This window comes from Strix uralensis, chromosome 2 (assembly GCF_047716275.1).
Source record: "Strix uralensis isolate ZFMK-TIS-50842 chromosome 2, bStrUra1, whole genome shotgun sequence".
In the NCBI taxonomy this organism is placed as follows: Eukaryota; Metazoa; Chordata; class Aves; order Strigiformes; family Strigidae; genus Strix; species Strix uralensis.
This window is the reverse complement of record NC_133973.1, coordinates 78,869,475-78,897,073: the sequence shown is the minus strand read 5'-3', so window position 1 is coordinate 78,897,073 and position 27,599 is coordinate 78,869,475. Positions and strand designations below refer to the sequence as shown.

General features: G+C 42.4%; 1 protein-coding gene across 6 annotated transcripts in view; it reads left to right on the top strand.

Moving 5' to 3' along the window:
* The first annotated feature begins 663 nt into the window (after positions 1-663).
* The window catches only part of FARP1 (FERM, ARH/RhoGEF and pleckstrin domain protein 1), a 210,864-nt gene continuing 183,928 nt past the window's right edge, over positions 664-27,599 (top strand). For 4 of the 6 annotated variants that reach the window (XM_074859393.1, XM_074859392.1, XM_074859395.1 and 1 more), the window contains exon 1: positions 664-965. The gene's annotated coding sequence lies outside the window, so the exon portion shown is untranslated. The remainder of the gene's footprint in view (positions 966-27,599) is intronic. The other 2 variants (XM_074859391.1, XM_074859388.1) reach the window with 1 other exon arrangement.

The window sequence follows — 27,599 nt, the reverse complement described above, 5'->3', positions numbered from 1 at the left end:
TTTCACAGCCTCCCCGCTGCCGGCCAGGGAACCAGCTCCGTCTCCAAGGGCAGCAGGGGACAGCCCTCAAGCGGGGTGCCCCTGCCCATCAGGGCACCTACGTCGGACGGTCCCCGAAATCCACAGAGAGGGGCAGTGACCGCGCAGGGCCTCCGCGCTGCCTCGCCCCGGGGCAGCCGCTCGAAGGCGGGACGGGAAGCCCCGCCATCCCTACTCGGAGCCGCCCTCCGCTCCCCCAGCTGCGAGGCTGCAGCCGGGCTTAACCCTTCCCTTCCGCCGCGGCCACCTGGGCGCTGCTCGCCCCTTCTGGTGCCCGGGAGGAGGAGGAAGAGGAGGAGGGCGGGTGTCTGGAGCCCCCCCCCCCGGCACCGCAGCGGCGCAGGGCGGTGGTCGCTGCCCCTCCTCCCCTCCCCCCGACGGGCTGCCGGGTACCTGCGGCCGGGCGGCTCCGCCGAGGCGGGCACCCCGCTCCCCTCCGCCGCCGGCCGCGCCGAGCCGAGCGGCCATGGCGAGCCGCTGCCGCCGCCTGTGAACGCTGGAGGGGGCTCTCGGCCGCCTCCTCCCGCCGGCGGCTCCCCCTCCGGGAGGGGGCAGGGTTAGGGGAGGTGCAGCCGCGGCAGCGCGGCGAGCGGCGTCCAGTTCCCGCTCCCCCGGTCTGCAGGCGGCAGCGGGACCCCCCTCTCTCCCCCCACCCCCGTCGCCGCCTGCCCCCGTCCTCCTCAGCGCCCGGCCCGGTGGGCTCCCCCCGCTGCAAGGCTGGACATGGCGACCCTGCTCCTGCGAGCCCCCCGCTGTCCTCCTCCTCCTCCTCCTCCCCCCACCGCCACTCCTGCCGCCGCCTTCTCCTTCTCCTCCCCGTGGAGCTTTTAATGGCTCGGACCTCCGGCGGCCAAGCGCGACTGCCCCTGCACCAGCCGCAGCGAGGAGAGCCCGCGGGAGCCCGCGCAGCCCCAGCCCCGCGCACGGTAAGGGCGGCACGGCGAACAATGGGGCCGGGCGGGAGCGGCGGCGGGTGGCACCGCGGCCAGGGCTCGGCGGGGCAGGCGGCGGGGGCGTGGGGGAGCCGGCGGCCGGGAGCGCCGGCACCGCCGCCCCCTCCCGGGGCGGTGACAGCCGCGGGGCCGCGCTGCCCGGCGGGCCCCCCGCGGGCGCCGCTCAACCCCGCTTAATCCTATTACCGCGGGTAATCCGCGGGGAGGCTCCGCGCCGAGCGGCTCCTTGACCGCCCTCCCTCCTCCCTTCCCTCAGGCCACCGCGGCCGGGCGCAGTCCGGGCGGCGGCGGGGGGCGGCCGCGCAACTTGGTGCCTTTTGTTTCGCCCCCCCCAACTCTGGGCTGGGACCCGGCCCCGGCGGCGAGGGCGTCCCCCGGGGCGGTTGCCCTGCGGCGGGGCGGGAGCCCTGAGGGGACGCTCGGTGACGGGCGGAGTTGGAGGGACGGGCGTCCGCGCCGGCCCGAGGAAAGGTTTCTCCTAGGCCGGCAGCCGGCGGGGAGGTGCCGCCCCGGGGGGGGTGTGCGAGGGCAGCGCGCCGGCCTCCCGCGCCTCGGCCCCGGGGCGGCCCGGCCCAGGCCCCGGCGGCGGTGGGCGTGGGCTGGGCTCCCCGCTCGCCCCCGGCCAGCGCCGCCCCGGGCTCCCCGAGCGGCTGTAACGGCCGCCGCCGCCCGGTGCTCCCTCCGCCTTCGCACCCAGGGGTGCGCCGGGGTGGCCTCGGCCTGGTTCCCTCGACGCCTCGGCCGTGGCCGCGCCCGGGCCCGGGCTGGAAAGTTCGTCGCTTCCAAACCCGAGTGTTTCCCGCTCTTCGGTATGGCCGGCCTCGGGCAGGCGTGAACCGCTGGGGAAAGTTTTGAGTAAACAGTTTATTTTCAGAGTGGGAGCTCATGTGTAGTAGGCCTTATCTTTTGTGATTTGGCTGCTTTGCTTTTTTTTTTTCTTTTCTTTTTTTAAAGCAGACGCAAACTCTGTGGAGTTTGGGGTTTTTTTTTGAAGTTGCCGGATTTGCTTGATTGCTGGCATGAAATAAATGAAATGCGTAGCATATCTTTTTTTTTTTTCGGTCACAGCCTTCTTACCAGGGTTCCTTCAAAGAGATTTGTCCCTGGAGAGTGGGAAGATGATTGCTCTAAAGGAGCAGTATTGCTCAGCTGTTTTATTATTTGTCTCTCTCAGATACTTTGACTCTTGCTCCTTGTATTGCTTCCAATATGTATTTACAGCAAGCAGCTGATGTTGGAATCGAGCCAACAAAAATAAAATTCTGAAGGAGTCCAGTTAAGAATAGCCCCAAATGTTCTCTTGAATTAAGATATCCCCTTCCCGTACTTAGGGATGTTTATGCGAGAATTGCGGTATCTAGCTAAGTAGTGGATAAGAGTGTTTTAGAAATGGTCCGGCGTACCAAGAAAGTACAAAATCCTCTTAGCTATGCCTCACGTGTCCGACCTGCCGGGGTCTCGAAACTCTGTGCTGGCTGGCACGACAGGCTGGGACCTGCGTGCGCTCTGCCCGCCGCGTTGCCTCCTGGGGCTTGTAGTTACCCCGACGTGCACCTGACTGGTAAACTCTGCGTGTGTAAGGACCAGCCCGGTTCATGAGGCCATGTGAGAGCTCGTCGTCCCCCTTTGCCCTGGCCTTCCCTGCTATCAGCAGTGTCCGGTGCTGAGCAAAGTGTAACAACCTGGTGGCTTGGGGATCCCGCTTAATGGATTTGCTTTCTAATTCAGAGCTTCATTCTCTTAGGTGTGGTTTTGCTCAAGGATTGGGTAGAGTCTTTTTCCTTTGTAACTCACAAAGATGAGGGGTTATACGTAATGCGCTGAATTACAGTGGCTATTTTTCAAAGCTTAGACATTGCTATGTCAGCCCAAACACGCTGTAAGTTCTTTTATCCCCACAGACTTATGTTCAAGTGTAGCTGTGGAAGGGATCGTTGGCAATAGGGCCAACTGTCATCATCCAAGGGAAGGGGTTAGAAAGATGTATTTCTCTGCTCATTTTTTTGCAATATCTTGTGTATAGCCAGTTAAATTGTGTTTTTTTCTTCTGCACTCTGTTTTCTTCAACAAGCCAATAAACTAGGAAAGTGGGTGAAATGTTTAACCCACAGTAACATGGGACTTCAGAATGTCAAAAGTAGGTAAGAGATTGAATGTGTTATACCAAAGCCTGATTTTTATTTAATGGCTGGACTTCAAATTGGAAATCTTCCCCGCCCTCCAGGTTGACACAGTTCATTAGTCATTTTGTAATCAATATCTTAAAGCATGCTATTTCTAACCAAACTTTTTGAAAGAAAATTGTTGATGATAAATGACCAAAGGGGAAACACCACTTAAATGTGGTGTTTTGAAAAAGAAAATAGCAAGACTTGCTTTAGGAGATGTATTTCTGCATTAAAATTTAGTTAGAGAATTCTGAATTTATAGAGCTATCAGGTAAATTTTCCCTGCTGATTTTAGATTAATTTGACTTAAGAAAAAATCCAAACTTCCACTTAAGAAATTCATGTATGATGAAAATTAGCAGCTCTTTTTAAAAAAATATAAAAATTCTTGACACTGATGGATATGAGGCTGCCAGTGCTGGCAGCTTTTTAGATTATGTATGCTTCATGATGGAGCTATGCAAAAGAAACGTTTCTCTGGTTTGAAATATCTTTGCATTAAGTCTTGCTTTTGGGCATGGATTTCTAAAAGGGTGACTGGTGCAGTGACTCCCAAACTGGGATCTGTTAGGGCACCAAGCTGGGGAAGATGGTCCATGGGACCATATTGTTTTCACAGTGTTTGCAGTGACAAGTTGTCTGGCAGGCAGAGGAATTTCAGGTCTGCCTAGTGGGCTAAAGAATCATGTGCATGTCTCCGGCTGAGTGTGACCCCTCAGGTTTTGCAAGGTGCAAAACTGTGCAGAGAACGACGTTTGTCTTCTCTGATGGTTAATGGCTGTCCATCCCTCTTTCCCGAGACTGGAATTTGAAGTGTAGGTCAGTGCTCTGACCTCACCCGCCCCTCTGCTTCGCTTGGGGAAATGCAGATATGCGTCTTGCTGACTGCAGCAGAGATCCGGATCCAAGACTTCACTTCAGTAGAATTGACTTGACTCATCTTTTTAAACTTATGTTCATAATTAGGAAACATTTTTTGCAACTGTAGGATCGGTTTCCAAAACCTGATTATCGACATAAATTAAGTTCTAGTGGATGTTTTCTGCTGTTAAACCTCTGTGTTATTAATCTTGGTTACATTCTAGTGCAGAATCAATGTATTCGCATTATACTTTTCATACTGTGCTGCGATGTTAGTGATAGGGACTAAACTTACTGATTTTGGTTTCTGGTTTGTTGTTTTTTTTTTTCACCAATTTTTCTTAATGCTTGTCTATGCCAGTGTCCTTATTTTATATTGTCTTTTTTAGAAAAGTATGATAAAAATGCTGTTTATTGAATTTGAGTCCACCAACTTGTCCTGCTTTTTCTGTTTCTTCTTTTAGAAATTGTCATGTTTATCTTAAGATCGCCTTTCCAGATTTAATTTCATGACTTTGAAAGATTGCAGTTTGTGTACTTTTTTTTTTTGCATGTACTTTTCTGACTGGTAGGTGCTGAGTAGATGGTGAAGTTTATAGTTACAGGTGTTCTACTGAAATAGGGAGAGTAAAGGGGCAACTTGCTTGTCTGCTTGCAAAGGCACAGAAGACTAATTACAGAGATATAAAAGATCATCAGGCTCAGTCAGCTTTGAATTTGTGCAAAACATCAGTAAATTTGGCCTGCAGAAATGTACGTGAATCAGACAATTAGGTCAGTCTTTATCAGATGTGGGCACTATGTTGTTGGTAATCAATTGCAGCATGATGAGCTTTTTAGCCTTGTCTGTAATGAAGTAGACTTGATTAAATATTATGAGAAATGAAAATATGATACGCCTTTTGGAGGATTTGAGAAACAGGGTATGCAACTACATTTTTTTTTTCAGTGTGGAAATATAAATGGGGGAAATTATTTTTAATGTTTGGTTGTCAAAAAGGACTTAAAGAGAAAAAGAATGGTGGCTCTGTTAGTTGGTACTCAAATAAAATGAAGCTTTGTTGGTGAAGTTCACGGAGGTGCTAAGTTCTGTTTTCTGTTGATCTCGGAGGGAACTGCCATTTTTTGTAATGTGCCCTTGAATGTTACGCAGTAAAATCTGTACAGTAAAATCTGGCTTTGTGTCACAGCATAAAATGGAGCAAAGAACTTTCTTAAGCCATGAAATCTGGATACTGAGGTTTACACTAGAAAATTTCTGTACAATACATGTTTGTTATTAGGCATGAGAAATACTCAGGGGGTTGGGTGGTATTTTAGTATAAGGCAAGGATGGTGTTTCCAGACTGTTTTCTTTCCCAGGTTGTACTTTGGATGTAGTGGTAAAGCCCACTGAAAAGTGGGAGATTGTGTCTTTGAGATGGTGTTGCTGGTTCCCTCACCGGTGATGCCTTGCCTTGCAGCACTCTGCTGCTTGCCATTAAAATCATTTTTTTGGCTACCTTGGCATCTGTGCTGGAGGTTGCTGTCCCATGGTACAAGATTTCTCAAGTGAGTAGTAATGTTAACGACAATTTCAATCCCTGTTTCCTTCCAAATATGCTGACTTGGGGGGCTAAAGTTATGGTCTGGAACTTGCAGGGTGGCTGAATTTGCCATAATGAAAGTACATTAAGAGACTATTATACTCCAATTTGATGTGTGATTCTACTGTCTTGTAAGGCTCTTTAAATTGCCATTTCAAGCTCTCTCCCTCATTGGGTGTGTTAACACAGAAGTGAAAGGGTAAGTCGTGCAACCGAAGGGGACCTTCCACTCATCCCCCAAGGTACAGGTCTTCCCAAAGCATCTATTTCTATAATACACAAGGTATTTTAGTGTATAATACACAAAGTATTATAGAAATTCTGCAGCTGGGGATGTGTCACGTGGACAGTTTTGTCTGAGGAGAAGCTGTGACTTTCTGAACAGAGATATTGGTAGCAAGCCATCCCTGCTTGAAACAACTGTGTCTGAGCGCTGGCAGTACATTTGTATACACAGAGGAAATGCGAGCACTGCCTCTGGGGCAAGCTGCTTGTGTACCTGGATTGTCTTGTACAAAGTATTGCTAGGGAAGAGCATGCATTTTTATAGGTCAAAAGATGATTTACTGGTAAACTGGAAAACCTAGCAGTAATAGGAGAGAGTTGGTGTTGTTGGGTGTTTCCTTCTCCAGTCCGGGGCTGCTGCTTCTGCTGGTCACTGTTGGCCTTTCTGCGTCTTTCACTCCTGGTTATTGCAGGACCAGTTGTTTGATCACTGGTCACTAGTAATACTGACGACTCCATCTCTTTAGTCATGGACCCTTATTTTCAGTCACCTACACCACAGGCATAGGTCAAGAAGACATTGTCAATTTATTCAAGTAGCAAATGTGGCATAAAGGGTCTTGCTGCTCAGTAACCTGTGTACATTTAATTGGCTCTTTCTACTCTGCATCATGCATTTTTCTGTTGGTTACCTCTTTCAAATAATTTTTTTCTGTGCCTGGATTAACCACTTGAGCTGTAGACATTGTGCATTCATTTCTTCCATCTCTGAGTGTTATTTTTGGACATGTCCCAGCCTCTGTCTCCCCACTGAACAATACCAAAGGTGTTCTGTAGGGACCTTTGCTAGCCCAGCAACGGAGCACCGTCAGGCTGCTCATTAGTCTTTTATGTCTCTCCTTATCAGTTTTACTGTGAAACTCCCTATCGCTTCGGTTGCACATGTTAGAATAATTAGGCTTCCTGTTTGGCAGGTTTGTATAGCATTGATTTTGTCCTGAAAGTTCAGAGGAGGGGAAGGTTACTATTAAATTATATGAAATGGCAAGTACGTCTTTGGTAGTTGCCTTTTTCCATTATGAGGTGGGTTTAAAACATAGTTTTGCACAGAGAGGCGGGCATGCTGAGCAGACTTTCATGCTACTTATACAGGAGGTTTCCCTTGCATTAGTAAATAAGTGAAAATAAATCTTAAAAATCAACCTCTTTTAAGAGGGAAAGAGGATGTGGTGACACCACTATTTGGTTGGAACAGGGCTTCCCATCATTCAGAGGCTCTGGGAACACAGCAGGTATCAGGCTGACTTGGAGCATTTCCCTGGCCACCCTGGTCTTCCTACGAATATGGGAAAAGAGGATGGGGTGTCTTTCGGGGGTTGAGGATTTTTTTTCTGTTCGTCTCTCTCATCTCTTGAATTATCTTGGAGTTTGCTGCTGTTTATGGCTTACCATCAAAGTGAAATGAATTTGATTTGGTTTTATTTTGTTAATTCTCTGCAGTCCTATGATTGCAATAACAGTGATTACAGCTGAGAAGTCTCTGGCCAGCTCTTGCTGTGGTGTATAATAGTAGTGTCTTTTTCAGATTAAGGAAAAGTATGATTTGTTTAGTTTGTCCCGCCTGAGGTTATTTTCTCAAACATCAAGGCTAAAAAGGAAGGTAAAGCTATTGTGAAAGTAAGAATCTGCAGAAGTTGTTGTGTTTTCTCTCAGGAGTTTCCTATTTTCCAGGGAGCGGTTAGTATTCAGGCCCTTAACAATATGAAAAATATTAAAGGGAGAATGGGAAGGGGGAGATTCAGTTGCTGTACCCTTTAGAGAAGAGTGTCTATAACTATGTACCAAGTAATCCCTGTGCATTATAGAAGTTAAACTTAACTTTGTGTGAAACTTGGAGGTAATTTTCAGTCTTTTTATTTGAAGGCTCCTATCTTTGTGGAAATTCCTCCTGAAAATCTCTGTTTTGCATTGTGTTTGTAAGATCTGAAACCATTAATGTTTACCTTTAACATATTAAACATTCAATAGTTTTGTTGCTTTTTAAACAGAGGCATCAGTATATTCATATAGGAAGATCAACTGTATGGCTGTGCTGTTGTAACCTGTGTTGTTCATTAGCCATTTTTTACAGCTTAGCTCAATTAACTGGTGTAATGTGGAAAATAAAATTGTTCAACGTTTTGGTACAGAGCACCGTTTTATTCCCCTGTGTCCTTTGAAATGTTGAGCATAATTTTTAGTACTATGAAAAATAAAATACTAGAAACCATGAAAAGAAATACAGAACAAGCAAAAAGGAAAAGAAACCTAGAATGTACCGCCAATAAATATTGAACCTGAAGCTAGCAGAAAATATCCTCAAAGTGCTTCAATAGCAAATAAATAAATAAAACAGAGACAAAGCAGATGGTGTGATAGTATTGCAGTGGAGAGAAGGGCAAGTGACTCTGCCATTTGAATATAAAAAAGGTTTTAAAAGGCATTCTAATTAGGTGCTGCTCACAACTCTGCGTTTACTAATAATATTTGAATTTTGAGATAAGTCAAACGGCACAATTCCAAGGATATAGGATCCGTTGGCCTAAAACGTGTGAGTTGGAAGTGAGCCTCTAAGAGAAGAATTTCTAAATAGACCTGTAGGAGAAGAGAAGTTGCTGATGGTAATTTTATGGGGCAGGTTTTTCCATCTCAATTTTTTTTTTCATATTATTTACAATTAAGGCCTGAATGGTAATGCTTCCTCTTTGTTTCTGGCCATACCTCTGTAAACTGTTGGGCAACTTCAACCATGTTAGACAAACAATGAAGCTTAATTAAAAAATAAGTGCTGGATAGAGGAGAGACTCAAATCACAGCAGCTGTTGCTGGAGGTCATCTGCGTCGCCTGTCAGCTGCCCCATTGGCATATGTGTTGGCCGGGCAGTCGCATAGGTGCTGCTCAAAGCAAATGCAGCCTCATGCCATCTAATTAGCAGTGAGCAAATAGGACAGTGTCGAGAGAGGGGTCAGGAAGGCTGTCAGGAGAGGAGCTGTGTGGTGGGGCAAGCCAGTCAGGGCCTGAGGGAAGAGTTATCAGTTGGGTGGAAACCAGTTTTTATTAGCTCTGTTCGTCACCAAATGTGAGCACGTTTGCATAGTGGCTCTTAGTGGGGAGGAAACAAACCTAGCGCTAATGAAGCCTGTCCAGAAAGTGAAATCTTTATCAAAAACCTTGGCCACATTGACACCAAGCACAATTTCCCACTGTTACCTGGAAATGCTTTCTGTAGCCATGAAGTAGTGTGCCTTTATTCAATGAAGTACCAAAGCAATGGTACAAGAGTAGGATATCTGTGTGAAATTTACCTCCAGTTGTCCAGCTTTTTAAGTGCAAATCAAGGACTATTTCAGATTCTGAAACAAGAAATTATCAATCAGGCAAGACCTTAAACATGAGCATTTCTCCCTTAATTTTGTGTGCAGTGACTGCACGCTAAGGCACCAGAGAAATCGTTGGAGCAGTTTCTAGTTGTAATAACGCTTCAAGGATCATTTGAAGCAATGGACCAGCAAATGACACTTGATGGTAGCTCTCTGCTTGAGAAAATCCAGTGCAGGGAAGCCATTCCTGCCCTCCTGGATGAAGAGAAAGTACATGATGGAGGAGAGCTAGGGACTAATAGTGGCATGCTATAAGTGGGTGACTGAAAAATTAGATCACTGTTGTGATGGAGTGGTGTGTATGTATGTGTTTGTACATATGATGAGAAGTCTGAGTTCAGAAGCATTTTCTTTTTCTGGAACTAAGTTGTAGACTTAGCAATTTCCTCTGCATTTGTTTGTTTTTTAAAATCAACAGTCTATATATGCAAGAAAATTCAAACATGTGTGTGAAAGCATTAAAACTGAACACAGTTCTTATTGTTCTTAACCACATATTTGCTAGGGTTGCTTTGACTTTCTTAGATCTGCTGGTAAAATTTCTTTGGGCAGTAGATAAAACTACCAAATTTTCCTTCAAAGTTTCTTTCCTTAAAAGTGAGAGTAATGTTTGAAAATACGTGTGTTGCTATTTAAAATACTTACAAACAGAAGATAGGTGATGTGATGAGAATAGCTAATACGCAGAAAAAGAACAAACTAATTAAAGCTGAAGTAGTTAGCTATAGACATGGTGAGCTGTTCAAGTGTGTACCGCAATAGATGGATGTAAGTAACAGAACTACATTTTCACTCCCAGTGTCATGTAAAGAAAATAACAGGGAGAGCTAGGTATCCCCCTTCATCTTTGGATTCAGATTATCTGCAAAAGCTGCAGGATTAGATGGTATCTGTCCTTCAAGAAAGCTCAAAGAATTTTCATTTTAGTGTAAACATAATTCAAAAGAAAAAATCCCAAAGAAGAGTCTATGGTCTGCTTTTCTGCCTGCTTTTGTCAAAACAAAATGCCCCCTCTGACCTGAACAAAGTTCTTTCTACTTAAAAGCACCCCAAGATTGGAACCGAAGCTTAGATGTATACTGTGAAGGGAAAATGGTAGCTATACATCTAAAAAATATCTAGAGAAAAATGTAAAATACTTGTAGAACTTTTAAAGCCTCATCTGGGCTAACCTTGGAGCAGAATGAATTTCAGAGAATGCTGATCTAAGAACGGTTCCAGCTTGGCAAGGAAAATGTGATTTGGAGACGTGGAAGAAAAAATTAATCAGAATAATAGGTCTGACCCCTGCAAGTAGATTAGGCCTAATGAAATTAATATCTGAAAATTAATTATAAAACCAACCTGATAATATATAACAGGATTTAAGAGGATGTTTTCAAATCTGCAAGTAACTCCAGGATTCTTCTGCAGAGGAGGTCCCAGGAGTAGTATAAGAATATCTGCTTTTGTCTTCCCATAAAATATTTGAATTGCAGTGAGCAACCCCACTTCACTCGTGTGCATATGTTTCCTGTTGCAATCAAGTGACAGTTTGGCTCAACTTGGAAAGGGCTGAAATGCCTTAGAGCTGGATTGTACGGTATCAGCTGGGTAAAAGTTTCCTGAAGTCTTTTGGCAGTGTCTGACTTTTGTGAAATAAAATACGCTGCAGCAATTTCTAGTTTGTATGTGTGCATGTTGACCAATGAGTGAATTTATTCTAAGCATTAACTTGCTTGTTTATGGCAAATCCTGGAATAGCGTATTGTTTTCATTAGCTTTCCAGGCTAAATTTAATTGGAATTTTGTCAGGACGACAAGCTACTCTGGTTACTTTTGAATGTGTTTAAGGAAAGTTTCATAACTCCTTCTTCGGTATTCCTCCAGTAAGGCCTGATCCTTTTTTATCTACGAAGTTTAAAGCTTGAGGGGACAATAAAGACTCAAATCAATTGGAAGTAATTGCAACTAGATCATCAGCATAGTTTTGTTTAATTTACAGTGTTTATTTAGTGCTCTCCTGTTGAGGAAGTTTAATCAAATTCCTTGTGCTGCGGGGGACTGCAGGGAGGAATAGTAATGACCCGGGTGCTTGTTTTGAGGACTCTACCGTATATATAACCGTAGTTCTGCGTTTGGGAAAGAAAGAATTTTAATACCTGGTGTGGTCGCTGGAGTGGTTCCTCTGTAACTGGGCATGGGGACACAGAGGTTCCCTCTTGGCTGGGTGCTTTCAGTGGGGCCAGGCTTGTCCCCCATCAGTGCTCTTAAAGCATCAAGAGAGAGGAGCTCTGCTTTTTAATTTGAAGTCACGCAGCAACATAGGTGAAATGAGTCATTTGAATGTCAAAACAGTAGACACAATTGTGTTAATCCCATGTCCCTGCTATTTTGGAATAGGCAGAATAGCCTTTAGAAGCTCTTGGCTCACTACTTGTTGTTTGTACTTCTTGTTTAAGTGTGCTGTGTTTCAGTGCTCATCTCTGAGGGCTGTGTTGGTGGTGCCTGATGCAATGCACTGTGCAGAGCTAGAATCCTTAACCCCCAAGTTTGAGAGTGTGTGCACTATGGGACAGCTTCAGGCTGTTTTCCTCAGGAATAAGATTTGATGGGGACAGTTGAAAAGCAAAAGTCTTGACCTTTGAATGCATGGAACGTCACAGGGGATTATCCTTACCCAGTATGCAATTAGCTCATGTTAGAGGGAAGAACAGTAACCCATTTCTTTGTGCCTGTTTCTTTTGTCTGTGCTTTATTTCCCCCTTTCCCCTCCTTGAAATTCCCATATGTATATACTCTCAGTGTTTTAGCAGTATGTATGTTTTCTTCTGATTCACTAATAAGGCTGAATTTCTTTCGGGGTGAAAAAAACCCATGATGTAAATCAAGGTTCTTTGATTCTATTTCTGCACATCATGTGTGCTGCTGTTGTCAGTCCTGGGAAGAACCATTCCTCTTGTCTTAGTTTTAACAACAGTTTGTGAGGGAAAAAAATAAACCCAACAATACTGTCGCCATTGCAAGGCTGAGATTAGGGAAATGTATTTAATCAGTACAAATTAATGAATATATGGCTTTTCTTCTTGAAATAAAGGGTGAAGGGTCTGAATCTGAATCATTCCTTTAATGAAGGTGGGATGTTACTGATGCTACTTTTATCAGGTTTTTGGGTAGTAATAATTATTTGGTGTTCTCCAAACCTGGCTATGCCCTCATGAGGACAGGCTGAGAGGGTTGAGGTTGTTCAGCCTGGGGAAGAGAAGGGTTCAGGGAGACCTTATAGCGGCCTTCCAGTACTTAAAGGGGGCCAACAGGGAAGATGGGGAGGGACTTTGTATCAGGGAGTGTAGGGATAGGACGAGGGGTAATGGTTTTAAACTGAAAGAGGGTAGAGTTAGATTAGGTGTAAGGAAGAAATTCTTTACTGTGATGTTGGTGAGACACTAGAACAGGTTGCCCAGAGAAGTTGTGGCTTCCCCCTCCCTGGCAGTGTTCAAGGCCAGGTTGGATGGGGCTTGGAGCAACCTGATCCATTGGAAGGTGTCCCTGCCCATAGCAGGGGAGTTGGAACTCAATGGTCTTTAAGGTCCCTTCCAACCCAAACCATTCTATGGTTCTGTGACTCTGTATTGATTATTTGTACAATATTTATTCGATCTTCCTTCTTGAATTCTATGCATGTTTTTATTTCCCAACCCTTTTTTTAATTCGGTTACTATCTGTGACAGCATTCTATAGGATTTATCCATAATACTTGCCTTTATCTCCTCCATAGATAAGGTAAATGTGATGGAAGGACACACTGTTTACATTTTGTAAAGTTTCAGTAAGCTTATAGCCAAAACTGTTGCTGGTATAGACTCCTGGAACTTGTTAGCTGTTCATTTACATCTTCAACAAAAGTATAAGTATGTAAGTTTTGAGTAATACTCTTTTTCCATTAGTCCTACAGCTTTCTTGACAGTAAGGAAGGAATGCAAATCTTTGGAGGCTCATCTGGGGTTTTGATAGCTCAATAAAAATAAAATTTTTTTGGCATGAAGCCTTTAAAGGCTGCAATAGATCTTGTGTATGATTGGTATGAATTAAAAGGGCTGCAAATGGCAAGCCTGATGTTGGACAGTTATCTTGGTGGATTTGTTAGAGGCTTTTTTCCCTTCTCCCCTATGGCAGAAGACAGTCAGCTAAAGATTTTTTTTTGTGATCATCACAAGATTCAAATTTTAAATGTTTTTTAAATTCTGTGCTTTTTCATGTAAGTTCTACGTACACTTTGTTCTGTACCATATGGTTAAGAAAGAAACATGCACTGATTGTGAGACAGTTACCAACTATTAAGAGAATCTGTCAACGTCCCTGATTTATTTTGTTCAGTCATTTTTCCACTAAGAGAAATCCATCTAAATTTTTTTTTTTCATGGATTTACACATCAATGTCTTTCTAACACTTAACAGATTAGGCACCTGGAACAGTAAACATGTATCTTTGACTCTGTAATGGACAGGACTTGATATTCTGGCTGATAATTACCCTTGATATTACCTGCTTCCATCTTCGTTCAGTGATTTGTAGGATGAGGTTCCTGTTGTTTCTGTAGAGCTGTATTTTCAGTGATAGACTCAAGGGCAAGTTTTAGGTAACTACAGGCTTGAGCTAGTGTTTGTAGGAATTTTGGCGATGGTCCTAAATTGTCTTTTCTGTATCCATAATCTGATTCAAGGGTGCTCCCTATAAGGACTGATGTTTTTGTTCAGGCTTCTTTCAGATGTCTTAAATACCATTGCTTTCATTTAAAAAAAAAAAAAAAATCTAGTCCATAGTTTATGATCTTACTGTCGGGGATTTTTTTCCTGCTGGTAAACTGGCCTGTGTAAACCTGCTCTAATTACTCCTAATCTTTAAACTTCCCACTCAACTTGCAGACCACATCCCTATGGTCCTACACTTTATTATCCTGCAAATGGTTTGCTCCCTTGCTGCTCTGCTGTGTCAGTCTCCTTGATTCCCTGGGAAGCTTTTGTTCTGCCCCGGCGTCATCCAGCTCTAGTACAGAGTTCCCTGTGAGACAGAGCCCTTCAGGAGGACCCTGTGCAGGGGTTTGTCTTCATGGCAGTTGGCTTTCCAGAAAGATCATGTGTAACCTAGTTACTGGACCAGTAGATCTGTCACTCTCTCTGCTTCTGAATTTTAATAATTCTTTCCTAACTACTATCTTCCATGTTAGATAAAATATTCTGTATATTTTGTTTTCTTGAAATGTAGTTGCTCATTATTTTATTGCTGAGCTAAAGCAGTTTGTCATTAATAACCTCAAGGTTCCCTTTTGTTACCACATATATAGTCATTTTATCTGTGTTAGTAAGGCATGATGACCTATTTTGGTTAGTATGTCTGGTTTTTGAGCTGAAGGATGATAGCAGAAGTGTATCTTGGAATTTCATGGGTGTGCTAGAGACAAAAAAGGGGAGTAAAATACCAAAAATGTTGGTGGAGCATGGATTCTGTTCTGTAAGATGTTGGAAGCAGTTAGACTATGAGAGCTTCAAAGTGTCACCCTTGTTTTTAAAAACTGTCTTTAATAAGGAGTTTATTTATATACTTCTGATGATTCTAAGACCCTTCAAGTAAGCCTGACTTTGCTACAGGAATTCAGTAAGGTGCCACTATGCCTTACATCCATTAACAGAGGTTCTCTGCTGCCTGGCAGTACGTATTCCTTACTGACTGAGACAGCCAATAATTTTTTTTATTAGATGAATGCAACTTTGAAGGCTCCTCACTGAATGAATCCATTAAGAGAGTTGCCTAAAGGATATCTTATTTTTGCAGAACAGGCAAAAGTCAGAGTCACTTTGCAAGCTGAGGGCTGTGGTAACATACTATTTCTTTCCCTTAAAGCAATACTGCATTTAGCTGTTCTGTTGGTTCTTCATGCTTAGAATTTGCTAACTGGGAGGAAAAGAAAAGGATTGAATAATCATACCCATACTCTTTTTTTTTTTTCATTATGTTGTCTTCCATTAAAAAAAATCCCTGTTTTTTCCTTAACTTACAAGATCTAACAACTTCATAGGTAGTTGCTGTTTATCCATTTCCCCATCTTAAGTACTTCCAAAAGATGAGAACCAAGCCATAAGCATCCGAAGTTGTACACGTAGTTAGTATTCCCTGGCTACTAGCTAGTCCTAGTAGTTGCAAGGCTCATACTTTGTTGCAAGAAGGGTGAAAATGTCAGGTTCATGACTGTGTTTCTACTTTGTTTTAGTAACAACCTCGGCGGTTTTTCTAGCAGTTTTATTTGAACTGACTGAGTGAATAAAGAAGTGTAATTCACTTAGAGGCTGAATGTTCTGAGGCAAGGATACAGGAAAAACTGTGTAGACTTGGTAAACAGGGATGAAACTCAGGATCCATGGGAGCAAACCCAGGAAATAATGTGAGTGGTGAAACTGCAGGGTTTGCCCTTGAACACAGCTGATAACTGAAGGGTAGGAACAGTTTATCTTCTGTCCATGGGATGCTCCTGTTGACCTTGCTGCATTGCGTGGGCTGAGAATAGTGTGGTTTTCCCAAGTATGCCAGAGGGGATCTGGGGAGACCTTACTGGGAGAAGGGGAGAATTAGGGCTTTTTAGACACCAGCATATAGTGTTGCATGTGGCCTTTTTCTTTACTTTTTTTATTCTTCTCCCCTGTAGTCCCTTACTGCAAAGATTGTGTCAGTAGCTTTTCGGTATTGTGATACAGTTGCTGAGTGAAATGACTTCTATTTCTGTAATCTTTAACAGCAAGTAGAACTTATCAAAATTACTGCAAGGCTAGAAAACAGACTGGTGTGTATTTGATTTTAACATAGTTAGGATTTCAGGTCCTTTCTGGTGTGAACCTTTTATTCTACATATGAGTTGCTGTGAGCAATTGGGCTGCTTGCACAGCTTTCAGGGATTGCTCATACCTCCCCTGAAGTGTTACCCTGCCTGGTCAATTAAAACTTGCAGTTGGTACCACAGTTGTCATTTCCTCTTTGAAAGCATTCTGTAAGTACTTGAAAAGTTGATGTAAGTTGCTTCTGTACAGCGCTCTCTTGATTTCTGCAGAAACATCACTCTTTTTAGGCAGAAATATTCTAGGTGGTATTTCTTGGAGGGGCAGGAGGGAAGAAGGGCTTCCATGCCTCTCATTAGCTAAATGGGCCCTTCCAACACCTACTTCTTCTGTGCTTGATTCCTGGATAATCATTTTGCTGAGAGCATCCTTGTGTCGGCACAGTGAGCCAGAAAGGTTGGTGTTCTTTAGTTACATGCAACTTGAAATTCAGCCTCTACTGCTAGGAAAAGAGAAATTGAGCCATATTTTCCCTTTTGTAACCTTACAAAACAACCAGATGTAGAAGCATGAAAACCATTAAGATTTCTTTCCAAAGCAGGGGGGAAACATCCCTCTTTCTGAATCATTCCAGCATTCTTACGGGCTATTTTTGCATAGATGGGTTGGGAATCTCCTGTAACACAAAATGTTCATTTACGGTCTTATTCTGTGGCCTGGTTGAGGCAGAGCGCTGGTTTTATGGCTGCTGCATGCCGTGTCTCCGTGTGCACTGCCTTGGAGCCTTGTGAAAATCTGTGGGCTCTGCTGGGGCAGCCTGGAGGCTGCTGTCCCTGCTGTGGTATAGCAGTTTGGAGAGAACTGAAACAAGGAGCTGTGAAAGCATTGAGACGTTGTCAAAGGAAACTTTGAACTTCTTGGATTTGTTTTCTTTTAAGTAGTAATGAGAAGTCAGATTCTGAATGTTGACAGCAGTCTGCTAGTATTTCACCAGTATTTTGAGAAAAATTATTTCAGCATGGAAGCAACAACTTGGAAACATTAACTTAAAATCTGTAATGTGAGCTGGGCGCAGTGTTTAATACAGATCTTGTGAAGTAGCAGAGCTGTGGATGATAAGCAGGTTGACACCAGAAGGGATAAAAAATAATGTAAATGTCTTTTTTTTAAAAAAAAAACGCCCTTCCTGTTCAAAATAAAACTGACAAATTAAATTTGAACCTTCTGGGAAGGCCTTACCTGTACCTGCTAGTTTCACACTTGGTATCAGTAACTTCTCAAATTAAGTAGGTCAAACGATGTGCCTTGTGTACTGTCATTTATTGTATACAGTCATTTAAAATATATAAGGCAACTGAAGGGGAGCTACCCCTTACATTTTTTAGATCTGTTTTTAGTGTCTTTACACTAGATAAAGTTTTTATTTTTACATTTTTCCAAGTGTAAGTACTCTTCATTTTTTAAGAAGCAGAAAAGCTTTTGTGTTATGTACTTGTTTTCAGTTTAGCTACCAGATTCAGAGAGAAGATTTTCTTTTTGAATAAACTCAGGGCTGAGAACTCATCTGGGAGCTCAGAAAGTAGGAAAGCTTTTTCTTCTTCCTTTGTCCCTTTTTAATCTATGAACGGAATAATCAGATGGGAGAAAATTAGGATTATGTGCATTAAAGCTTGAAGCACACAATAAACTCCAGATATCTAACTGAAGGCATCATGCAAATTAGGTATCTCACAGGCTTAGTGGTTTTTAGATACCTAATAGAACTTCTTGATATTTCAGTAAATTTGACTATTAGTGAATTGGGAAGTTAATTATGGTCACCAAATCTTAACCTCTCCATTGTATAATAAATCATTCTGTTTTAAATAGCAATCTTGTTTATGGTAAAGTTGTGGGTGTTTTTCATTTTCTGATGCTTTTTTAGGGTGACTTTTAAGACATCTTAGTGGTTTAATTTTAGTTCCTTCCAAATGCAGTGCATTGAAAGACATAGTAAAATTGGCTTCTCGGTATAAAGAAACAAATTCACTGCTAATTTCTAAGACAAAAGGTGTAAAAGCAATCCACATAACCAAGACTGTATAACACTTTTCTAAGTGTGTAAATATTGTGTAACCTGCTGGTTATGGAAAGAGGTCCTAAAGTAAATGTAAAGACTATATTTAATTGCAAATGAATCTTTGAGATGTATCAACTGATGGAAATGAACTTCTAGAGGAAAATGACAAAAGCAATTTTAATGTAAGGGTTTTGTCCTTAATAATGTGTTTACTTTCCAATAATGACTTAAGCCATCTGTTTTACCTTTCTTTCATTTGGACCATAAAATTTATCTAAAAATACTTTCAAATAGTCTTATGCTGTCTTTTTTTTTTTTACTTCCCCAAGTTTCATGTCCTTTTAGAGCATGTATTAAGCCATGGAGATGAGTCAAAAGTAACACTGCCAAGGTGCAGACTACAACATAACTTTATCTTTTGTAAATGTTGAAGGACATACGCAAAAAAGTTTGTGTGGTTTTTTTGTTTGTTTTGTTATTACCTGTGTTTTGCTGCAGAAGAATAACCGATTCCTTCCAAGCAAGGTTTCTGATACTACTGCCACTAGTCTTAGTCTGTGAAGATACATCTTATGAAATGTATGAGCCTCAGATATACTTTGCGTGTGCTTATCTCTGAGAGATTTTCACCTCATTTTCCCCTGCAGATTAGTTTGTGCATGACTGGTTGTCTATTCAGATGAGATTTCTGTCCCCTGCACATGTGAACTTGAATTTCCTGCCATTTCACATGTTGGGGGGAGAATGGAATAACCTAAAAGCAGATCCTCCCAAGCACAATTCCTGGAAACTGTATGCCGTTGTGGGCATGTTTATTTTCTACTCATCTCCTTGCTGTGATAACCTCAGCTTTTTGAGGAAGGGAGCAGACAGTTTATTTAAAAACCTGTTATAGCAAATTTCATTTATATAAGCAACAGTAGATGCCTTCATGCTTCAGAGTTTTTCTGTGAGTCTGATCAAAGGATGCCTGGAGTCTAGAGCTACATTATCCTGTAATGTTACAGAGATTTCTTCAGCAAGGCAAGACTGAAAACTCAATCTCATACATGCTTGAAGAAATTGAAAGGGTCTATACTTGAACTTTCCTTTTCAGAGTTATCAGGAGCTGAGTCCAGTGTTCAGGCTCCATTTTTGTTTGTAGCCCAAGGCTCTTTTGCCTTCAGATCTTGGTGAAGTTGGAGGATAAAGAAACGTTCTTGGTGATGTGATGGGATTTTGCAGTGTTTATTCATGCCCTCCCTTCGCCCAGCTGCTTCCTGTGTGGTTACATCCAAGTCTTAACTTTACATTATTGACACTTTTTTTAGTTTTTGCTCGGATGCTACCTGGATACTACTTGATACTGGAAATAGGTTGCTTTGCATAAATATGCCTGCTGTCCTCTTTTACCAGTATGAAAACTTAAGTGCTTCCTCTTTCTGCAACTGGATCTAGAAGGGATAGTTATACTGGTGGCAGTGGTTCCCAGAATATTCATCTGTGATTGGTGGGTAGTCACAGACCCTCTCGAAGATAACTGGAATGACAGTAGCTTTCTATTTGAATTAAATGGGGGAGCAGTTAAATACCCTTTTGTTTAGGTGAGACAATAGTTTAGGAAGGATTTTTTTTTTTTTTTCTTCCCTGAACAATGGTCTTGTGAGACTGAACACAGAGGCTTGTGCTGAGCAGTTAGAGCACTGCTGGTGGTTGGCTTCATTGTCTGACTCCTTAACTGTGAATGATTCCCAAACAACACAAAGCAGCATATTAAAAATCACATCTTTTTATGACAGTGAATATTATATTACTATTACCAAAAGGTTTTAGCAAATTTCCTTGGAAAACGTTCTTTGCTGCAGCGGTTCAGCTTGCAAATTGGACCTGAATACAGGAAAGGCTGGGTGATTGCAGAGACACCTTGTAGATAAATTGTCTGGAGCACCTAGCAGTTTAGGTGCAAAGCAGTTAGGAGCAAAGTCTAGAGACTGTTATGTAGAAACAAATGGGGGCAGGGGGTGCAGTACCCCCAAAATGCCCCTTCCAGGCAGTGGTACATTAAAAATAACGTCAAGAGTATGTCTGATACTGGGCAAAGTGTGAACTATTATGGCAAATTTTCCTGCTGGTGAGGAGGTCTTGCAGTAAGCTGTGAAACTTGGTGCAGCATTGTTTCCATTCCTCCATGCTGAAATTGGAAACATGAAAGGAATTTCAGGGGCTGAAAAAACCCAGGATGGGCGAATATATCTTAACGTTAACTTCAAAGGATCTGTAACACAGAGGAAGTTGTTAAGGCTCATTTCTGACTGTATGTTTAGTACAGAAGGGGAAGAGTTAGTGCTGAAAGCATAAGAGAATGGAACAAGATAATACTGACCTCTGGCCTGAGAGGGAAAACCTGGCCTTTTCCCTTTGTAAGATAGTTTTCAAATATTTTCTATTCAGACTGAACAGTTGACTGTACTAATGAGGTCTGGTTTTCCTGAATGTGTTACACTTGCCATAAAAGTGCCTGGTGGTGGATCCCGTGACTGAATCAGCATGATTCTGGGTGTTTATAGGAAAGTACAGGTCAGGACTTCAACCGATGTCTGTCTGGTTGGACTGGTTGGTTAAAAGTGACCACAGAATAATAAATTACTTGCTATTAAATGATCTGGAGTCATATATTCTGATCTGTATCTAGCACTGGTAAGTTACAGAGAAGTACCAGTGGAACATTCATGGAGATATGCCACATTTTGTCTATATGAAAACAGAGCAATGGTGCTTTTATTTAAGAAACGGTCTCAGAATTAGTGGGAGCTCAGAGGCATGCAAAGAGAAATGAGGTACCAAGAATAGACTAGAGCTGTAGTCCAAATGCTTCTACAGTTTTGCAGAAATTGTAGATAAGGCAGAGTGTTGTGGGAGCACAGCGTTATTAGAAGAGGTAGGGCAGCAGTTATGTGATGATGATGCTCTGGATGGAGTTGCACTTTGAGATGAGTGGCACTGTTTTGAAATCACAGTGGAGAAGTAGGGGCGAGTCACCAAATCAGTCATCTTAGTGCCAGTATTGAAATTTGTGGGGTAATCACTGAGCTGAGACAGGCCCAAGAATATGATAAAATAAGCACTAACAGACTTACTGCCATCTGACAAGTGGTGCTGATATCTCAAGGAAGAGTTGACCTCTTCACACAACAGCATAAGGCACATCAGTGACTGAGCTTTGTTGTTTAACAAGCTCCTCGAATATATTTCATACCATGCTAAGAGTTAGTGTTATCTTCAGCGTGGGAAGGAAAATGTGGACAGCTGTTCCATACAAGCCTATCATAGGAGCCAGTAGAAACTAGTTGTGGTTTTATGTGGAGGTTCATGTGGTCAGCGCTGTACAGCTTAGAGCCTGGACAGTGAATAAAGGTGATCTCCAGTCTCTGCGGCTTTGAGTGATTTGTGCAGAACAGGAAAGCCACCACCCACTGTAGAAGTTATGGGGCAGCTGAAATGGCAGCTGAGCCCATTACAGTGTTCGAACAGATTGGTTTATTGGTTGGGTTTTTTTGTTGGGTTTTACTTTATTTAATTTTGTGTGTGTATGTAAAACTGTGTGCCTGCATGCAGAACATTGTAGAAGAGTGTAAGAGGTGGTGTGTGGAAGCAGAGAGAAAGTGCATGAGGGAAGAGATCTTGTTGAGCAGGCTGCTATCTTGAAAGAGATTTCAAGTTGGAAGTTTCCACATGACTGATTCATTCTTCACAGGGGAAGGATTTCTCTGGGTTTCAGCTCTATCAGTTTCTCCCAAGAGAAATAACATACCTAAGCTCTAAATATTTTCTAGGTATTTGAGCAAAAAATGGGTGATACTGAGAAATGCAAATTCACTTCTCACTGGAAGCTCACTTAGTACTTCTGAAAGGGAACCAAATTTTACATGCTTTCTTTAAGGCACTTTAAACATGTTTTTAACAACAGTTGAGAAATGCAACAGGTTAGCTGCTAGGCACAAAATAGAATTGTATTTATAATGTGGTGGTAAGACTGTGTAAATGGGCATATATCTCACCTTATGAGTTGCTGCATAAATCAGCTAGTGCCTCATAAATCTCATCAAGAGGCCATTTTCTTGACATCTCCCAGATTCGTAGTTTGCCTGCCAACCATTTTAGAAGGTTCTTGGGAGAAGAGCTGCATGAGTGGCAGGGGACGTGAAGGCAGAACAAGCTTTAATGCTGTCTGTAGTGCCTTCCCTTGCTGATCAGCTGCTTGAATGCCTGCAGAAGTAATGGCCTCTTTCTTCTTCCTCCTTCATCTTCCTCATCCCCTTCTGCTACTGCCTTTCAGAAACTGTGCAACTTGTTAAATAACTTTCAGATTCACTAGCACAGCACCCTAATTGAGCTCAGCCACCTAAAGTGGAGGACAGAAGCTCTTCTTGTATAACTCGGCTTTAATGAGGTTTTTAGTACCAGGCCACAAGTCAGAAGTAGGTAAATCTGATTGTTTAATGTAGGCAAAATTTCAGGTTGGCCACACCTAACCCAGTCTAGAAACATGTAGCACAGCACTGCTCATGTAACAGAAACACGTTTAATGAAGTGCAGCTCTCCAGTAGGAAGCAAATCTTTGTCTTGTGGCTTCAGCAGGTGCTGTTTATAGATGTTCCCTCACAGCCTGTGGGCAACCCTCAAGAAGAGAGTGGAAGAGGTAATACTTTAGGAGGTGGACATCAAAAGACGGGGCTTCCCAGCTCTGCACATCTTGCTGAAGATTCCTAGGCCTGTAACATGGGATTTAGCACTGCTGTTTCCAGCCAGAGATCTGGTTTAGCACAGCATGCTACCTCTAATAATGGCCAGTAGTAATGCTTAGGGGGAAAAAGTGTTAGTAAAGACAGTGATTCCTCCCAGCTTTTAGCAGGCTGCAGTTCAAGGACTTTGAGCAAGTAAGTAATGTCTGCACCTTTGTTTAACAGTCCTTGACAGACTTTCTTTTATGAATACATCTAATCATGTGTTAATCTGTTTTAAATTTTTGCCTTCACAACATCCTGTGACAGTGGATTCTGCAGTTAATTATACTATGGAAAAAGTACCTCCTTTTCCTCTTGTTTTTAAACAAACTGCCTGATAAACTTCATTTTATACCACTTAATTCATTTATTCCGAGACATGGTTTCCTATTTCCTTTCTCTGTAATACCATTCCTGGTTGCATGTCTGTCATCTTACCTAACTCCCCTTCTAATCTAAAAGCACTTGTTTGTTTAGTTCTCCTTAAGTAAAAGCTGCTCTAGACCTCTCATCGTTGTCACCCTTCCTTGAACCTTTTCTTGTTCTGCTATGTCCTTCTCTGAAAATTGCTCAGAGCGGCAGCCCTAGGCTGCACCAAGGATTTGCAGTGGTACAGTGGTGTTCCCTGTTGCATTGAGTATTCCTGATCTGCTCACTCCCAACGTTCCCTTTGCTCTCTCAACCGGCACTGAGCTTCGCTGTCTGTGAATGAGTGGTTCCTCACTTTAATTAAACTGTGGCAGCTCCGGGGTTTCCATTCACTATATATGATATTACTTTGTGTTTTGTGTGTATAAATACCTGACAAATCTATCTGCAGCTCTTCAGTTAGTCTTCCTGATTCTGTAATCACCAACAAGCTTTATCATCCTGCTGCTTGCTCCATTTTCCACATAAATAATGAATATATTAAGTAGCACAAATGCAAAACGAGAGCTGTTGTGAAAAGTGGCTATTTATTCCTGTGCTGTTTCTTCTCATCTAACCAGTTGTTAATTCACAGAAGGACCTTCCATCTTATCCCATGACAGTTCAATTTCTTTAAAAGCCTGTGGTGAGAGACATTGTCAAAGGCTTGTTAGAGCTCCACATACGCTACATATATTATACATACCACACTTATCCATATATGCCATGTGAAGTTTGTTGTAAAAGAAGCTGTGCCATGATGGCACTCCTATAGCATGTTTATTTGTATAACTGCTAATCTGTTTTTACAATTCCTATCAATTTTCTCAGTGTAGGGGTGAGCCTATAGCTACCAGCCTGTAGTTCCCTGGAGCCCTTTTATTGAAATTGGCAGCACATCCTCAGCTTTTTATATCTCGTTTGTTAAGTTTGTCTTAGAGGGAAGCTAGGCAACATGGTTAATAGTTCTGTGGTTGTATGCTGGAGTGCCTTTAAAATTCCTGGGTGAATAGCATCTAATTCTGGTAGCCTGCTGTTGGTCCTAAAGTCTGATCTAATGATGCTGTGTTTTTGACAGTTGTCTTGCACCTGTACTGTCTTCTTGCTCCTGTACACACCTTGTATTTTCCTGAGTTTCAGGAGAGTGGTGGCCAATTTATCTCTGTGGTCCCTTGGCCCTGCTGAGTAGGTGATCAGACCTTTCTTCTTCTGTGTTGCTGCCCTGAGTGATTCCTATGTGTGAAACAGGAGCTGGAAAGGCGGCTGCTGGAAGGCAGGAATATGCAGCCATGGGGGATCTCCTCTTTCTGCCTCAGTCCTAGTTTATGTTGGCTTTAGCAGGTCCAGAAGCCATGGCAATAATTATATACATATATATTTACAGGCTTTTACTACATGAATTATTTGCATGGAAGGTGTAGTTGAATGTAACTGTTTCCAGTCCTTATCACTCAGAACAAATCTCAATTTCAATTAAAACAAACTTATACAGATGAACTTTTTCAAATTTTTGCATAGGTAATGGATTTATTTAGTATATTAATGTATACTGGTTTGGATTATATTCACAGCAATATTTTAATGCAACTCTTCAAGTGTGTGAGAATTTAGGATCAGATGAAGGGGAAGATGTTTATTGTTCAGAAGAGTTAATGTGGATTTTGATTTTGAAGCAGTTCAAAATTCAGTGTTTCATATTAATTCCTGCCATTGATCTTCAACATTTGTAACAAATATCCTCAATTGTCTGCAAGCTCTATTTTTGATGTGAATCAGGCTTATGCTCCCATGTCTCTCATGGCTTTCTGGCTGTTTTTCTGGTTTTTACTCCCTGGAAAGAAAGATGTAATTCATTGTTCTAGTCTTGGAATACCTGAGGTGAGGCAGCAGCGCTGTTTTTCTTCCTCTCTTACCTGCTTCATTTTTGCCTTTCTCTGTCTTTATGTATGTGGATATTTTTTTATTCTGCTTCAGTTTGTGTGTATGTGTGTCCCATGGTTTTCCTTAATTGCTTTTTGCTCTGACTGTGCAGGATTCTGGCTTGTGTGTGACGTTTGCACAATCATTTTTATCTAGTTTCTTGCCTTTTTCAATGGCTTCTGAATCAACTTCCCTCCCTTGAATCAATTGAGGTAATGTGGCGTGGTGTTGCTTAGCAATGCTGGGAAGCTGATATAGCCTGGGTGTGTGCTGCAACTGCACTGAGCAAAAGAGACTACCTGTCCTCTGTGGTCTGTGCAGAGAAGAAATCTTGCATTTTCTAATGTTTTCAGCATTCTTGCCTTTGTGTTTAGGGTTTTGGTTTTTTTCCTTTAATGTTGCTGAGTAGCAGTTTTATAGACTTACAGATGTTCCTCCCCCCTTTTTCCTGATATGTGCAAGTGTAAAAAAACTTTATAGCGTGTAGAATCAAAATATAATTGGGATGTTGATTTTTAAAGAGCTGGGTATCTAATTAACTGTCTTGAGATAGGTATGTTTTCTGTCTTCCTCCCCCACATACCAAGCAAAGCTGTTGTGAAGGCAGAGCTGAGCTTTGTAGGATGTTTCAATCCTCCAAAGCAGACTGGATTGACAGCCAATCTAGTGTGCATAGCAGAGGATTAAAAACCAGGATGAATTTGATACCTCAACCATGTAAGCATATAGAATGAGTTATTTCAGCAGCAGATGTAAAGGTGTTAATGGAAGTTATTAGCTCTGAAATATTTCTTCAAAATTATTGGTGGTTACATTGAAATCTCTGAATTTTCAGCTGTGGCTAGATTTTAGTTTCTTAAATGAATGGCAAAATTGCAAATTGCAAAAGAACTAAAGTATTTTTTTCCACTTTCTTGTTTTGTCATTTTTTTCCAAAGCCAAGGGAGAATACATAAAAAAAAAAAAAAGAGAAATCTGCTAGTTTCCTTCTCTCCCTTGTTTTCTTTTTAATAAGAAGCAGTAGAAAAATTACATATAGGTGAATCAAATATCTTTGAGCCACAGTTTTACCAGGTGGTTGCTCTTAAGACAATTGCATGGGAATAGTGTGGGATAACCCCATATTTAAGTCATAGGGTAGGATAAATGTGAAGGTGGTATTTTCCCCTTCTAAACCTACCTGAATACAAACCCAAATTTTTACTTACAATTCTGGGGGGAGACTGAGGAGGTGTTTCCCCATCAGCCCAGAAGGAGTTGTGGACCCTGACACCTTTTCTTTCTTTGATGGCAGTTATATTGAGCGTAGCTGCATAGCAGATATAAAAACTTTATCAGACTTTTTGTTTGTTTGTTTCATGCAATAGTATTTGTGCTTCAGTAAGCTCAAGCCTACCATTCTTTTTCAGAAACTCTCCCTTGGTGTAGGAAGGCTTGCAATCTGCTTGTAAACTTTGTGTACAGTTAGCCAAAGGAATTGAGTAAGCGATCAGAGCATTCAGGTGCCTGGTTCCTGCTCTCTGAGTGCTGCCAGATCACCCCTTCCTTCGAGCCTGGACCCTAGAGCCAGACTGTCTTAGAGATCAACCTAGCAAACAGCTCTGCTGATGGGGTGGAGGAAAGATAATGATGAGGTGGGGGCATGGATCTCCGCAGCCAGATCTTAGGGGCCCAGCCTGAAGAACGGAGCTGAGCACTGAGGGTGCAACCATTGATGCCAAAATACACGCAGAAACAGACGGTGGTGGTGGAGGGTGGTGGTGGAGAGATGCAGTCTGGACACTGATCCCACTTCAGTGCTGTTTATTTAGGGCTGTAAAGGATTCCTTACTAGGTATGAGATTGCTGAGTGGTTGGTGTCTCTGATCAGCTACTCCTGCCTCTCTTAACCAGTGGTTTTCATGACTGACAAATGCATTTCCAGTAGCCTGCTAGTTGATTAATTTCTGGTTTAGACCATTTAATCTGTAGTACGCACTCATTTATCCTTGTCTATAAGGAAACAAAACACTGAGCTGGTGAAGGGATTTATAACAGGTTCATTGCCATGGTTTCAGACAGTCTTACGTAGCCTAAAAATAGATACAGGAAAGAATATTCTCTTCCCTTCTCTCCCTCCCCCAGCTCTAACTAATTGGAATTTCCTTTTTTGTTTGTATGGTTTTGTTGTTATGGATTTACTGACTGACAGGTCAAGCAAACTGGTTTGATGTTTTGTTTGAAAGAGGAAAGTTCATCATAGTATCTAATACATTGGGGAGTGACTTCCCTGCTTGTGTGCCAAGGCTATTACCTCCTGCTCCCTGTCTCTTACACTTGAGTAGTGCTGCTCTGGTGGACTGTAGCTTATTACAAACCAGTGCAATAATAGTCCAAGCTGTGTAAGGGAC